This window comes from Nansenia antarctica (assembly GCF_963989245.1).
Source record: "Nansenia antarctica genome assembly, chromosome: 1".
NCBI lineage: Eukaryota > Metazoa > Chordata > Actinopteri > Argentiniformes > Microstomatidae > Nansenia > Nansenia antarctica.
In genome coordinates this window covers 79,942,981-79,953,917 of record NC_137674.1, presented here as the reverse complement: position 1 = coordinate 79,953,917, position 10,937 = coordinate 79,942,981, and positions in this window count along the sequence as shown.

Below are 10,937 nucleotides of genomic sequence, written 5' to 3'. Positions count from 1 at the left end.
AATTGCTCCCAGTGAGCGGGCCGGCGCCTTGCATGGTAGCTTGCCGCCATTGGTAAGTGAATGTGTCTGTGAATGGGTGAATGAGAGGCCATTTTAAAGGGCTTTGGAATAAGGCGCTAGATAAGTCAGTCCATTTACCATTTTATTTTACCATTTAAATTCTATAGTCTATAACACAACAAAATGTGGAAAAAGTGAAGGGGTCTGAATACTTTCTGAGGGCATTGTATGTAGCTTCTAAGTCACCTTGTGTCTGAGACCTGAAGACACAATGTGTTACTGTCCAGCGTTGTAAATGTCTTACGTTCGGGAGACCCAGGTTGAAATCCAAGTTATGTCCACAGCTCTTGTGTTATTTCTCTCCCTTCGTTGACTCTGTTATTCTTGTAGCTGTTCATTGAACAGAGTGTTGTCAGTATTGTTGTAGTCATCTCAGCTGGTTTACCATGGTTTACCATAGTGTACAGCGGGAGGGGAGGATAGATGGAAAGGGGAGGAGAGGATAGATGGAGGGAGAGAGGGAGGGAGGAAGGGAGGGAGGTAGGGAGGGAGGGAGGGAAGTAGGGAGAGAGGGAGGTACGGAGGTAGGGAGTTAGGGAAGGAGGAAGGGAGGGAGGGAGGGAAAACAAACCAACCACAGAGGCCCAACATGTCAGACAGTCTGGGTGATGTGGTGAGGAGAAGGTGTACACAAACAAACCCAGCCAAGTACTCTCCATCTCCAATGTCGGGATCCCATTCTATCCAGAGGACACACTCTTCTCTGCTTACGCAACAAGACACTGTGTTCTAGACGGTCTTACGTACAGCCCAAAAAACTCTTTCCAACCTACAGCCTAAAACCCTTGTATCTCTTCCCAACGTACAGCCCAAACTCTCATATCCCCTTCCAACCTACAGCCCCAGCCCAGCTCTCCCTTCCCTCTCCTCTAACAAAGGGACCTTCAGTGGGGTGTAATCCATGCCTGCACATATAGAACCTCGGAACAATGCCTGCCATTCTCCGCTGGCAACAAAAACACCCATTGTCTCCGCGAACAAAAGCTTGATCTACTGCATGCATTCACCACTTAGCTGTTAGCCTAAGAAATGGATTGTAAATGTATTAACGAGGTTTGTAAAAATAAGAAACACACAACCATTGAGATAAACGAGACAGAAATAAAGTACGATATAGCGACAGAGATAGAAAATATAAAAGGAAAAACTAGAGGGGGCAACAGATTCTCCATAGCTTCCATATATAGGTACTGTATATATATATATATATATATATATATATATATATATATATATATATATATATATATAAAAGGATATTTGCTGAGGTGGATGGTTCTTTGTGAGTTTGTGGAGTGTGTGTGCGTGTGTGTGTGTGTGTGTGTGTGTGTGTGTGTGTGTGTGTGTGTGTGTGCGTGCGACTGATCGACTGAAACCCATGAGTATTCTGTTGTAGTATATCCAACCACATACTGAATGCTGCTCTGTCTCTCCATCCTGGCACTGTTGAAACCAGAGAACTCACACTCTGGCAGAACACACCTCTCTCTCTCTCTCTCTCTCTCCTCCTTCTCACTCCCTCTCTCCCCCTTCTCTCCCACTTCTCTCTCTCTCCCTCTTTCTTCCTCCCTACTCCCTCTCCCCCCCCCCCGCAAACCCCCATCTCTCTGGCAGCTAATGCAGCGGCTGCAGCCACCAGCCTGTGCCAGCGGGCATAACCTACCCTGGTACCCTGGCATGATAACCTACCCTGGTACCCTGGCATGATAACCTACCCTGGTACCCTGGCATCGGATGAATGCAAACGCAGGAGAACGTGGGCCTGATGGAGGGAGGGGACTCACCAAACAGAGATGGAGAGATGGATGGAGGGTCTGAGATGGAGATTATAAAATGTGAACCAGCACACTACTCTACTCTAGAACCAGCACAGTGGCAGGGAAGGTTTAAGAAGCTCCGTGATATTTAGAATCTGGTGAATTGGAAGTCATTGAATGGAGGTTCTTTAATTCAGCGCTTCTCTTAGCATGCGCTGACGACTTCATCTTTGCATGTCTTCCTCTCCCATAAGAAAGGCCAACCGGTCACCTGACACCACTGTTCCATTTCCCTTATGAATGAATGAATGAATGAATGAATGAATGGACTTTATTGTCATTGCTACAGTACAGGTACCAAACAACGAAATTTAGGAGGGGTGGCTCCCCTGGTGTTAGGAAAGGGAAAAAAATAACACTTTTAGAAAAAGAATAAAATCACAAGAAGGTAAGGAGCTGGTTTATATAAATAAAGGCTATGTACACAATCCACTGTACTATACTGCACAGATAGTCAACTAGGGTTGTCATATTGCACAATAGTATTTTTTCACGTTATTTAAAGTGTCACAGTTTGCAGGCTTGAAATGTACATGTTTGTGCCTCAGCACTACACCTGATTTTTTCAGTCCAGCAGCTGCCATACAATCCGTCCAGACTGTCCTGGGCCCAGAACTTAGGTCTTTGCTGTGTTGAGGGCCTTGACGGCCCTGTGGTAGAAGCAGTTCTTCAGTCTGTTTGTCTTAGCGGCCGGGGTCCTGTACCTCCTTTTCGAGGGCAGCCTGATAAAGTGTACGTGCCCAGGGTGGGTCGGGTCCCTGGAGATCTTGGAGGCCTTCCTGAGACAGCGTGTGTTGTACAGCTCTTCCAGAGAGGGGAGGGGGGCGCCGGTGATCTTCTGTGCTGTTCTCACGACTCTCTGTAGCGCATTTCTCTCCGCTGTTGTGCAGCTGTAGAACCAGTTGCAGATGCCGTAGGTGAGGATGCTCTCCACTGCGCCGCGGTAGAAGGCCACCAGTATCTCCTGCTTGTTGTGTTCTTTCCTGAGGCATCTCAGGGTGTATAGCCGCTGTTGTGCCCTCTTGATGGTGCCTTTTGTGTTGTCCTTCCAGGTCAGGTCATCCCGCATGTGATGTCCCAGGAATCGTAGGGTTGAGACTCTCTCCACGCTCTCTCCGTCGATGAGCAGGGGATGGATCTCAGACTTTTTCCTCCTGAAGTCTACGATGAATTCCTGGGTCTTTGACTTGTTCAGCAGCAGGTTGTTAACCTTGCACAGCTTGCTCAGTTGCTCTACCTCATCCCTGTACGCCGCCTCGTCCCCCCCCGAGATACATCCCACCACGGTGGTGTCGTCTGCAAACTTTATGATGTAGTTGCTGGGGTGGACGGGGGTGAAGTCGTGGGTGTAGAGGTTGTAGAGGATGGGGCTTAGCACGCAGCCCTGGGGGGACCCAGTGCTGAGGCTGAGGGCTGTGGAGGTGTGGGGGCCCACCTGCACCCTCTGGGGGCGGTCGGTCAGGAAGACCTTGATCCACGCACATATAGAGTGTGATAGACCCAGGTCTAGTAGTTTGGTCACTAGCCTGTCTGGAAGGATGGTGTTGAAGGCGGAGCTGAAGTCCACGAAGAGCAGTCTCACGTAGCTGTTTCCCCTCTCCAGGTGGGATAGAGTGGCGTGGAGAGTCGTCGCGATGGCGTCCTCTGTGGACCTGTGGGCTCTGTAGGCGAACTGGTATGGATCCAGGTTGGGCGGGAGGCGTGTGAGTATGTGGGCCCGGACTAGTTTCTCGAAGCACTTCATGATGATTGGTGTGAGTGCCACCGGGCGGTAGTCGTTTAGGCAGCTCACCGTGCTTTTCTTCGGGACTGGGATGATAGTTGAGGTTTTCAGGCAGGGTTGGACGGTGGCCTGGGACAGGGACTGGTTAAAGATGTTGGTGAAAACCCCGGCCAGCTGGTCGGCGCAGTCTCTCAGCACCCGTCCCAGGACGCCATCCGGCCCCGAGGCTTTCCTGGGGTCCACCGCCTTCAGTACGCGTCTCACTTCATGCTCTGTGAGGGTGAGGCTGCTGAGAGCTGGAGAGAGTGGTGTTTGTGTTGCGGTTACCTCCGTTCGCCCCTCGTCGAACCGGGCGTAGAAGGTGTTCAGCTTTCCCGCCAGCAGGGGGTCGTCCTCTGCGGCTGTGAGCCTGTTGGCTCTGAAGTTTGTCATCTGCTGAACCCCCTGCCACATCCGCCTGGAGTCGTTGCTCAGGAGGCATTCCTCAATCTTCTCTCTGTGCTCTGCCTTGGCCGCTTTGATGCCGCGCTTTAGGTTGGCCCTGGTGGAGCTGTACAGCGGTGTGCTCTTCCCTGCGAAGAAGGCGTTGTCCCTCTCGTTGATCAGTTTTTGGACCTTCCCAGTCATCCATGGCTTCGTGTTGGGGTAGACCCGGACCCGTTTGTCCACGGTGACTGAGTTGGTGCAGTTCACTATGTGGTTCAGAACCGACGACGTGTACTGTTCCAGGTCCTCATGCTCATATTCCTGCCATAGGGTGTCATTTAGGCAGATCTGCAGTGGAGCGGACCCTTCTGGCCAGGTTCTGACAGTCTTAGTGGTGATGGGAGCACTTTTCCCCATTGTAGTGTATGCAGGAATCAGGAGGATTGACACATGGTCAGACATGCCTAGATGAGCTAGCGGACTAGCCTTGTAAGCACGTTTGATGTTGGTGTATACCTTATCCAGTGTTTTTTCTCCTCTCGTTGCACATTTCACATGCTGATAGAACTTGGGTAGTACTGCCTTCAGGTCGACATGATTGAAGTCCCCCGCTATGATGTGAATAGCCTGTGGATCAGTGCTTTGTTGGCCACTGATGACTTCATATAGTCGCGCCAATGCTACGCTGCTGTCTGCGCTAGGCGCTATATACACACATGTTATTAGCACCGCGTTAAACTCCCTCGGGAGGTATGTGGGTCGGCATTTAACAGTCAAGTATTCCAGGTCTGGGGAGCAGTGGCTACTTACAGTTTTCGTGTTTAAGCACCAGCTATCCTTCGTCGATATTATGATCCCACCTCCTCTTGACTTCCCGCTAAGCTCCGTTCGGTCAGCGCGGTGTAGCGTGCGCCCCTCCAAGCTAACAGCTGCGTCCACAATGTTGTCATTTAGGCAGGTTTCGGTCAGAATAATCACACAGCTATCCCCTACGATGTTGTTTTTAGCAACCTGTAGTCTCAGTTCATCCATCTTGTTCGTCAGGGATCTGACGTTGGAGAGGAAAATGCTTGGCAAAGCTGGTTTGTTTGGGCTGCGTCTTAATCTTGCTAGCAGGCCTCCCCGGCGGCCACGTCGTTTCCTACGGTCTCGGCGCCGGCGTATCCGCCTCAGGGAGGGGACTGTGAACCAGGGCTCTCCCGGTAGCCGGGCGATGTCCTTGTTTATCCTGTATTGCTCCAGGAACTCCGCCGTAACTATCTTGTCGTTTTGCGTGCCGACTTCTAATAAGTCGAGCCTGCTGTAGGTACTATATACACAACTGTTCCCTATAAGTACTAAAAAAAAAGCGAACATACAAATGTACTTAAAAACACAATGAAACACCAGTGTGGTAGCCCCCCCAGCTTAGGCTGGGAGGTTCTTATGGCCCACACATACACACACGCACGCATACACACACACACACACACACATGCATGCACACACGCACACACACAGGGTGAAACTCTCAATCAAATCTAACCATGTTTAACATAGCAACATATGGACCACCCCCCTCCCCCCCGACCCACCTCTGAGAGACCTTTTGTTCTATGCCTTTATTAGGCTTCATCAAATGGCACCTCACAGAATGTCCACAAGACCCTCTCCTGGTGGCAGATGGTCAGAGGGTCAGTGTGAACAGGGTCTATGGTCAGTGTGTTCTCTGGTCAGGGACAGGACAACTGACTCAGCAGAACAAAGTAAAAACCTCCCTCTCAGCTTCTGATGCATGACAATACACACACAGACACACACACACACACACACACATACACACACACACACACACACACGCATACACAATAGAAACACATAAAACACACAGAAGCACACAGAGAGAGCCCTAGCCCCAGCAGGATGAAACAAAGAGTGGGCTTTATTTACTTCTGGCATGCCATTTTGAGACCCCCACCCTCCATCACACACACACACACACACACACACAACTTCAGTAGTGTTAGGGGGCTTAGGATACCCTGCTGACGCCGGCTGTGGAGAAGACAATCCATACGCAATATCCTCAATAGCTGGTGCTCATCAATGTTATCATCACCACAAGTATTCTCTGAAACCAAGGATAAAAGACCCCCCCTAGCTCTTACCCTCTGTCTCCCGCTGTGTCCCCCACCCTGTCCTCACCCTTCCCTCACCCCTCTCTACTCTCTATGCCTCTCCTTCTTCTCCCCTGCTAGCTCGCTGCAATTAAACAAATTGTTCGTTTATCAGTCACCACAGGAGGCACCAGGGGTTAACCGGGCTGGATCGATGGGCAGAGCAGTAACACACACACACACACACACACACACACACACACACACACACACACACCTCAAGATCTGCTACTACATTATGAGGGCTTTAAGACACCAGCAGACTAAAGAAAGGCTTTATGGCAGGGGTTTCAGAGTATGGATGGATGGTTGAGAGTATAATGAAAATGACACCGGTCTAGTGATCTACAAGAAGTATGTTACCAACATCAATGAGTAACCTACAATCCGAAACATCAATATTCAATAAAACACAGAGGAGTGTATGTTTTTAATACATTTGAACAATACTTGAAATGGCCCCCCATGCAGATGGCTATTGGAGTTTGAGAACCGTGATTTATGGTGCTATGATATCACTTCACATAAGAGGATCCCATGGGTTACCGGTGTCACACTGCTAGCCTACTCAACAGTCCAGCTTCCTTTCTCACTAGCTGGTTCTTAGCTTCGTAGCCTCAAAAGCATGTGACCACCCTCCAAAAACACTGTATTAGCCAACTGCACCACTGAAATGCTAGCAATGCCACCATGGTGTGGGTGGGCGGTATTTCAACAGATTTTTATACATTTTTGCACATGCAAATTGGAGGCCAGGGAGGGAGAAAGCTAAAGGGGGTCTGGTCTCCAGAGAATACTTCTAGTATTTATGAAGTTTATCAGAACTAGCTACCATGGGAATTGGGAGCGGCTTGTGCTCTCCACACCCTGTCACTAGCTGTGATCCTCACCCACCTTACCCTGATGTTAATAGGAGTCAGTATTAGATTCTGAGATCAAGGCTCATACACAGAATCTGTTTGATATTTCCTAGACCCCCCCCCCCCCCCCTCACACACACGCACGCACGTGTGCACACACACACACACACACACACACAAGTGAGAGAGACAGAGGGTGATTGTGAATGCAGGGAGACTCCTCAGACCTTTTCATCTCTACGGTGAGTTCACCAACAGACAGATCAACATCCCTACCATCTAATTCCCTGTGAGTGTGTGTGTGTGTGTGTGTGTGTGTGTGTGTGTGTGTGTGTGTGTGTGTGTGTGTGTGTGTGTGCGTGTGTGTGTGTATGTGTGTGTATGCGTGTGCGTATGTGTACAATTCCATTGATCTTCTATTGATCTTGTGTGTGTGAGTGTGTGTGTGTGTGTGCGTGCATATGTGCATCTGCATATGGGGGGGCAGTATACTGCAGCACTGCTATTACCAAACAACACAGCGAGAGATTCTACTAATCAAAAACACAGATCTGACAATAACAGAGAGAACCCACACAAACACAGAGTACTGCCACTCAGCTACACACAAACACAAAACACACACACACACCCACACACACACACACACACACACACACACACACACACACACACACACACAGTTCACAGAGTTCACAAATGGCCTACTCGATCCCCTTCCTTCAGCTTTTCTATTCTGGGCAGCGAGGCGAGGTCTTAGCTCTGTATCTGTGTGAGCCAACTCAAACTGAGAGAGAGAGAGAGAGAGAGAGAGAGAGCGAGAGAGAGAGAGAGCGAGAGAGAGTGTGTGAGAGAGAGAGTGTGAGAGAGAGAGTGTGAGAGAGAGAGAGAGAGAGAGTGTGAGAGAGAGAAAGACAGAGTGTGAGAGAGAGAGAGAGAGTGTGAGAGAGAGAAATAGAGAGAGAGAGAGTGAAAGAGGGAGAGAGAGCGAGAGAGAGACTGTGAGAGAGAGAGAGTGTGAAAGAGAGAGAGTGAGAGAGAGAGAGAGAGAGAGTGGAAGGAAGGAGGCAGATCAATACGGGGAAACCTCAGATGGAGAGAAACAGATGATGAATATGGATAACTATCAACACAGTACGGTACAAGTGAGGTCAGGCAAAAACATTATCTTCTTGACTACAGGGTGTGGCTTCTCCTGTACATAATCCTGCAGGGAGAGCCGAGCATGAAAGTGACTTATTTTTTTCCATACACTTAACACTGAAGAAAGACTTCCCTACCGGTATCCTCATCGTGTACATAACAAATAATAATGTGCAGTAGCAAAATGATACCAGGAGATGGCAGTCTACAGCTCACACTCGGTTCCTGTGGGATGGAATGCGTATAGATTGTGTGTTGCATAACAGTTTTACAACTTCTAGTCATGTTAAGAAGAAACCCATGGTTACATTTCTATCTTCTAACTTTTCACTGAGAGGATGTTGGCCCAGCATGGTAAATGACCCTCTTTCTATTGACCGGTGTTGACCAGTGGCCATTTGTGACCATTTGAATGAATGAATGGTCTTTATTGTCATTGATATAGTACAGGTACCAAACAACGACATTTGGGAGGGGGGGCTCCCCTGGTGCTAGGAAAATAAAAAACTAAAAACAAGAAGGGAAAAGAGTTGGTTTACATAAATAAAGGCTATGTACACTATCCACTATACTATACTATACAAATAAAACACTGTGCTGTACTCTATGCTATGCTATACCTATTCTAACATTTCCTATTCTCTGAACCTTATGTACCCTAGGGATGTCATATTGCACATAGTGTTATTGCACATTCATTTAAAGTGTCGCAGTTTGCAGGTTTGAAATGTACACAGTTGTGTTTCAGTATTACACTTGATTTCAATCTAGTAGCTGCCATCAATTTGTCTAGATTGTCCAGGGCCTAGAACCTAGGTCGTTGCTGTGTTCAGGGCCTGAATGGCCCTGGGGTAGAAGCTGAGCTTCAGTCGGTTTGTCCTTGCGAACATGGTCCTGAACCGCCTGTTCGAGGGCAGCCGAGCAAAGTGTTCGTACCCAGGGTGGGATGGGTCTCTGGAGATCTTGGAGGCCTTCCTGAGGCAGCGTGTGTTGTACAGCTCTTCCAGAGAGGGGAGGGGGGCGCCGGTGATCTTCTGGGCCGATCTCACGACTCTCTGTAGCGCATTCCTCTCTGCGGCTGTGCAGCTGGAGAACCATTTCCTGGGGCATGTGTATGACTTCCTCTAACACAAAGCCACCATGAGAGAGTGAGTGAGTGAGCAAAGAAAAGAGGTTTAAAACCTCTCTGGAATGAGTGAGTGAAGGAGAGTCTGCAGACAGAAGGGGTAAATATCAGACCAAGGGCCTCATTCATAAAAAAGTACTTGAACGTCATCTTTGACTTTGACGTAAGCACATTTTTCTAAACCGTCGTAAGCATTATTTATAAAACGAGCTGAGATGATTTAAAGTTGCGTACGTGCTTCCTTCTATAAATACCAAACATACTTGGAAATGAACGCAGGTGAATGAGGTTTGTATTAACGCCCTGTGATAGCGGCTCAATTATAGCGGCTGAATGAAGCCAAGTGCTATAATATAATACAGACAGTACATAATATACATAATATAATCTATAATAATAGATTATATTATATTATAGCACTTGGCTTCATTCAGCCGCTATTTGAGCCGCTATCACAGGGCGTTAATACTATATTATAGGGTAGGCGTGCGTCTGGAAGCGGGAGAGGGCAGTAATACCACGTTCATTGATAAAATGACATAAGGGATTGAAAGGGGGGATGGCAGTTTTAGACGGGGGATGATTTGGACTGTTTTTATTTCAGGGGGGGTGCCATTCCCCCCAGTGTGCGAATTAAATCACGGTGTGCGGGGGAGCCCAGGGATTAAAGAAAAAAAAAAAAATCTCCTTACGGATTTTTTTTTTTTTTGGAAATCAATGACACATCGCTAGTCAACTAACACGGCTTGTTTTGTGAGCCTGCTAACAATGTAAAGTAGTGTTCTAGTTAACTAGGTAACAATGTAAAGTAGTGTTCTAGTTAACTAGGTAGCAGTTCAATCCATTTCGCTGCTGTATTTTGGCTTGACTAGCGAGTTTGTGTTGTGATTCTCAACAACGTAGTTTCACCCTTTTCCATAGTTTTGAATAATAAATGTGTGGACTGACGATGTAGCGCAGCCTAACTTATTCTAATAATTATTTAACATAGTTTTATTCTGATAATGATTCCCCCCTCCTCCCAGACAAGGTCACATTATTATTGGATTGGTTGTTTGGTGCCGGGTGAAGTTAGCTAAACATTTAACCTGCTAGCTAGCAAGAGAAACATCATGTCACTCTCCAAAGGTGTAAAGAGGAAAGTTGACAGTGAAAACAGGGCATTTAAAGAGGAATGGACAGCGAACTATACGTTCATCCTACCTGGTTTCATCAATGCAAAGCCGTTGTGAGACTCACATCTTCCGTGCTCACAATGAATGTTCCCTTCCACCTATACATGCGAGTCGTCCTTTTCGTCAATGAATGCGATAAAGACGCGCTAGAGGAATCGATTGGTGCATAAAAACCTTGAGAAATGCCGGATTAAAGTGACGTCCATAATAATAATAAATAATAATAATACATTAGACTTATAGCGCTTTTCTAGACACTCAAAGACGTCCATATCACCAGATAGCCAACAAATAGTGACCGATGGGAGATGCCAGTTTTCTCATTAAGTGAGATTTAATAGCCTAATATTATTTTTTCTATTTTTAATGAATGGCTCATTGTAATTATTATCCCTAGTAATGTAGCGTGTTTGCTCTGTCATTAAATGTTTTTCAGGAGCATATAGGCTAA